This window comes from Etheostoma spectabile, unplaced genomic scaffold (assembly GCF_008692095.1).
Source record: "Etheostoma spectabile isolate EspeVRDwgs_2016 unplaced genomic scaffold, UIUC_Espe_1.0 scaffold280, whole genome shotgun sequence".
NCBI lineage: Eukaryota > Metazoa > Chordata > Actinopteri > Perciformes > Percidae > Etheostoma > Etheostoma spectabile.
This window is the reverse complement of record NW_022605578.1, coordinates 826,802-832,526: the sequence shown is the minus strand read 5'-3', so window position 1 is coordinate 832,526 and position 5,725 is coordinate 826,802. Positions and strand designations below refer to the sequence as shown.

The 5,725-nt window shown below is 46.5% G+C and overlaps 1 long non-coding RNA gene across 1 annotated transcript in view; it reads left to right on the top strand.

The window, feature by feature from the left end:
* Positions 1-728: 728 nt before the first annotated feature.
* Positions 729-5,725, top strand: part of LOC116686006 (uncharacterized) — a 23,924-nt gene continuing 18,927 nt past the window's right edge. The window contains exon 1 of the long non-coding RNA XR_004331120.1: positions 729-739. This is a non-coding gene — a long non-coding RNA (uncharacterized LOC116686006). The remainder of the gene's footprint in view (positions 740-5,725) is intronic.

The following is a 5,725-nucleotide window of genomic DNA, read 5'->3' as shown; positions in this document are numbered from 1 at the left end:
TCCCCGTCGTGGGATAAATAAAACAAAGTATAATCTAATCTAATCAATTATATTGTTGTGTGTTTCTGTTTAGTGTGTTCCCGCTTTGAGTATCCCTTTGTGTATCAGAGTTTTAGTTTAAGATCCTGTTCTGTTGGTTCTACATTTAGTTTGTGCGTGTTGCTTTCTGGACTCAGTTTTTGCTATGTACTTCGTATTATGTTTCATGGAATAAATCAACAAAAGCTACAAGACCACCTCCTCTCTGATTTGGGTCCACCATTCCCGCCATATGCAACAAAACACTTGAGACCAAGAGGATGGTTTCAATTACACTTAAATTGTTCCTCTGGAACTACTATTTCTATAGTAAAGCAGATCTCAGGAAGGTGCAAACTGTGCTATTCACGAACATGGACAAAACAAGGCAACAGACATGCCTTGGAGCTGATAACACAGGACTATCTGCAGAGGATAAACTCAAAACTTGACTTCCCTGTCTTGCATTGCAATCATACAAAATGGAGAGTTTGTTGTTTGGCAGAAGTTTCTTGCTCCCGAAGATCTGGTGTACCGGCTCTGGAAACTGTATGGAGACATACCATTAAGCTTGCAAAGCCAGTTCAACCTCCTACTTGCCACCTCTGAAAAAATGTGCAGGAGGAGCTAGAGTTGGAGCTAAACAATTGAGGGGGGGATAGTAGGGCTGTAACGTTACTCAAAGAAAACCAAAAGGCAACACTCAGATCCACAAACCTGTGTCGTGTTGTGAGAAGGCAGAACGCAACACACCCCTACCAACTACCAGAGTTATTCCTTCTGTCCAGATCACAAGATCACAGTGCAAGTCGTGTTTTAAGCTCCTTTTTTCTGCTATGGAGAGCTACGTGACACATGAAACTAATGATGAGGACGGCAAGTTAATCGGCCGTCTAAGAGTAGGCTACACCGGCAGACACACAGCTGACAATCTGCCGGTGGAGCCACTGAGACGGGCTCGGAAATACACGCTGCGGGCCACTGTGGACTTGTGTCAGTCCCGACAGCGGTTTCAGGACGGGGGCTGCAAGTGTCCGACAATGCCATCAATCGGTACAAGCCTAAAGCAGTCCACGGACAGGAGTGCAGATTTGATGAAGGATTTTCAACATGCTTGAATCATCTCTACAATGGAGTTTAGTTCTATTTGTTTTTTAACAGTTTTGTTACAAAGAAGCAGGGGTAATAGCTTTGGCTATTATTTATTTTAATTAGTTATAATATTTGCATAGTTAATATTGTTCTTGGTGTTCAGTTTATACAGGTGTTTCAAATGTTATTGGAAGTGGGGGGCAAGAGATGCCTGCTGTACCCAGCTCTGACCCTCTTTAAAAGACGTTTTTCATTTATGAAACATGCCATGACACTAAAAAAGGTGTGGACAGGCGTACGCCAATTCCTAAGCAAAGCATTTATCAATTTGAACGTGAGCGTAGGCTGGGTAAAATCTACCGCCTGGTCTGAACTCGTGTGTGCAGGTTTTCCATTGTGACCAGCAGTGGTTCAAGGCCAACAACATTCCAATCATTGATGAATGTGTGCATCGCAAACCCCATATTGCAAGTTACATTTCAGAATTACTGCTATAAACCCCAGAAAAGGCCTGCAACATAATTATGGCAGCAGGGTTCATTACAACATTGTGCTGGAGAACGGGGTGCCATTTGATTTGGGACTCTTAAATAAAATTGAACCATCATAGATGTCACAAGCCAATCACAGTATGACATCATGTTTGTAATCTGTTCTCTGCTGCTGTCAGTTGTTTTTCAGGCAAGAGGGCAACCCTCTTTCCACTCGCGTATGCTCACCCACGGTCTGGGTTTTCCAAGCCTTAATAAATAATATACATTTTATACGATGGAGTCTTATCTCAAAGACTATGTAAAATTCATATTTGGCATAGTAACTTAAATAAATCTTGCATATCTGCAACAAAGTCTCTCCTGATTGAAAAATAGTAAGTGCTATCTTTGGGTAAGAAAGCTACTTCAAAAATACAATGTGGAATGTTTAATGAAAATAATTTATGTATTGAAATGCACGTCAGTTCTCGTTTATCGCTTACAATGTGTCGTTAATACCAAAAGTGAATGATTTATTACACTGTCCATTTGCAAATGTCTGCCTGTCTCTAGGACCGTGGTGGGGACCAGGACGGGGCGAAGACAAGCGCTCCTGTTCTGCTGTTGTGGGGACACTGCTCTGCGGTACCTGAGCTCTGGTGCTTGGTTTGACTGACCTTTAAAAAAGACAATTTAAAAGATTCAATTGTATTTAGGCAGGCAACAAATCAGTGTTTGTACTTTGGTCAATTCTCTCACCATTTGCATGCTCGGACTCAGGTAAATCAGGTGTCCCCCCCCCGCAGCGAATGACTAATGGAGGGAGACCGACAAAGTGCAGCCGCTCGCTCTCAGCTGGCGTTATTATCAGCCGGCCTCCTCCGGCCGCATTACGTTTCTTTGTGGCCAGTTTGATGTCGGACCGTTTTTTTTTCTCATAAATATCTAATTAGTTATCAGAATACTACAAGTTTTATTAATGATTAAAGATACAAAATACAGTACAGTCAAAAGTTTGGACACACTTCTATGAGGAAACGTGGTGTTTGGCCTTCTGAACTTTATGTGATGGTTTTTAAACTGTTTCTGTGATTTCAACAGTGTTACATTGTTCTAACATTAGTAGTTTTACATATGTACCTCCCATGTCAAGGCATCCAGTTGGGGGGTAACTGCCACCTGTGGACTAATGGCACCTCAAACTACCAAAGCCATGGTAGCATGCGTACATAGACCACATGGAGGACATGGAGCTGAGTGGTGGCAGTCCTGAAAGACTTGCCCACTGTCCTGAGTCCAAAATACTTTTGACGGGGCAAGCTCTTTCTTTGCTGCAAAGAAAAGATGCCATTGTGGTGGGGATAGTGACCAGGGAGAAGCAAACGTCCAGAGGGCATCAGTGAGGTACTGCCAGCCAATTTGAAACTGAAATGCTTATTTCCAGGCCGAAGTTGACCCGAAAGAGGCCTGTAGCCATGTGGCTGCTTTAGATCACTGAACAGAAGGGAAAGTGATAATTAGGAAAACCAATAAGTACCCTGACACTTTGTACAAAGTGTCAGGGTACTAGTGTGAGCTTGATCACAGAACACGTTACACTGACAGCACTTCACTGCGCCACACCCATACTACATATTAAAAGACAAAAAAAAAAACTCACGTACCTTGCCTTGATGTGGCATGGGGGCTCAGTGCCTCTGGGAAGCCAGCAAACATGCAGCATCAGTAAGATCGAGTATCTCTGTGTTTCATGTTGGCTGGCTTCCCAGAGGACTTGACCAAAGAGTCCTGAAAATTACTCTTGCTGGATTTTATTCCCTGCCCAACTGCTTTAATCAAACCTACCACTTGGTTTTAATGGTGAAACTAACCATCTCAACTTTGAAAGCTTATGGCTGATATAATGTGTATATAATGGTGACTCATACATTCTTAGAACTGCTGGGTTAAAACTAACCAAACTTGGGTTATTTTGGTAACCTAGTGCTGGGTCAAACATGGGTTGCTTTAACCCAGCAAAGGCGGGTTAGGCTTTTACCCACCATGTTGGGGTTGTATATTCTACCATGTATAGGTAAAAAAATTAGTTTTGGGGTTAAAAATTCCTAAAAATGGGTTGATAAACACAACACATCTGGGTTTTCTCAATTTGAAAATTTTTTTTTTTTCAATTGGTTTCTGCATTAAGAAATATTTTGAAATGTATTGATGAAAAAAACTAAAATAAAACCAAGCACATTATTTATTGTCCATCCATCCATCTTCGACCGCTTATCTGGTGTCGGGTCGCGGCGGCGCAGCATCCAGTGGGGGCCCCAAACTTCCCTTTCCCGAGCCACATCAACCAGCTCGACTGGGGGATCCCGAGGCGTTCCCAGGAGGTTGGAGATATAATCTCTCCACTAGTCCTAGGTTTCCCGGGGCCTCCTCCCAGCTGGACGTGCCTGGAACACCTCCCTAGGGAGGGCGGGAGGCATCTTTACCAGATGCCCGAACCACTCAACTGGCTCCTTCGACGCGAAGGAGCAGCGGCTCTAACTCCGAGCTCCTCTCGGATGACGAGCTTCTCACCCATCTCTAAGGGAGACGCCCAGCCCACCCTTGAGGAAACCCATTTCGCCGCTTGTACCCTGGATCTCGTTCTTCGGTCATGACCCAGCCTTCATGACCATAGGTGAGGGTAGGAACGAAAATTGCCCGGTAGATCGAGAGCTTTGCCTCTGGCTCAGCTCTCTTTTCGTCACAACGGTGCGATAAAACAGAATGTAATACCGCACCAGCTGCTCCGATTCTTCGACCATATCACGCTCCATAGTCCCTCACTCGCGAACAAGACCGCAAGGTACTTAAACTCTTCACTTGGGGTAAGGACTCACTCCCTACCCGAAGAAAGTACTCATGTCTCTGGAACCAGCTCGATTGAGGTGCTGATCTCATCCCAGCCGCTTCACATCGGCTGCGAAACGATCCAGAAGGTGCTGAAGGTCACAGACCGATGACGCCATCAGGACCACACATCTGGCAAAAAAGCTGCGATGAGATCCTAAGCCCACCGAACTGCAACCCCTCCCCGCCGGTACGCCTCGATATCCTGTCCATAAATATTTAAACAGGATTGGTGACAAAGCGCAGCCTGGCGGAGGCCAACCCTCACCTGAGAACGAGTCCGACTTACTGCCGAGAACCCGGACACAGCTCTCGCTTTGGTAATACAGAGATTGGATGGCCCTAAGAAGGGCGCCCCTCACTCCATACTCCGCAGCACCTCCACAGTTTCTCCCGGGGGACCCGGTCATACGCCTTCTCCAGATCCACAAAACACATGTAGACTGGTTGGGCATCTCCAGGCTCCCTAGGATCCTTGCGAGAGTAAAGATCTGGTCCTTTGTCACGACCAGGACGGAATCCGCATTGTTCCTCTTCAATCAGAGGTTTGACTATCGGCCGAACCTCCTTTCCAGCACCTTGGGAGAACTTTACCAGGGAGGCTGAGAAGTGTGATACCCTGTAATGGCACACACCTCAGGTCCCCTTTTGAAGAGGGGAACCACCACCCAGTCTGCCACTCCTTCGGCACTGTCCCAGACTTCCACTCAATGGTGAAGAGGCGTGTCAACCAAGACAGCCCTCCACACCCAGAGCCTTCAGCGTTTTTGGACGGATCTCATCAATCCCGGGGCTTTGCCGCGTGGAGTGTTTGACTCCTCCAGCGACACTCACCAGGGAAATTGAAGATAATCCCCCATCATCCTCCAGCTTGCCTCCAACACAGAGGACGTGTCAGCTGGATTTGGAGTTCCTCAAAGTGTCCTTCCACCGCCTATTACCTCCCCAGTTGAGGTCAAAAACGGTCCCATCCTTACTGTATCAGCTTGGATGAGTCCCGCTTCCCCCTCGAGGTGGCAAAGGTTTTTCCAGATAGCACCTTGGTGCCGACCGAAAGTCCTTCTCCATGTCTTCTCCGAACTTCTCCCACACCCGCTGCTTTGCCTCTGCCACGGCAGAGGCTGCAGCCCTTCGGGCCCGTCGGTACCTTGCAACTGCGTCCGGAGTCCTCTGGGAGAACATATCCCGGAAGGACTCTTTCTTCAGTCGGACGGCTTCCCTGACCACCGGTGTCCACCAGGGTGTTCGTGGGTTAC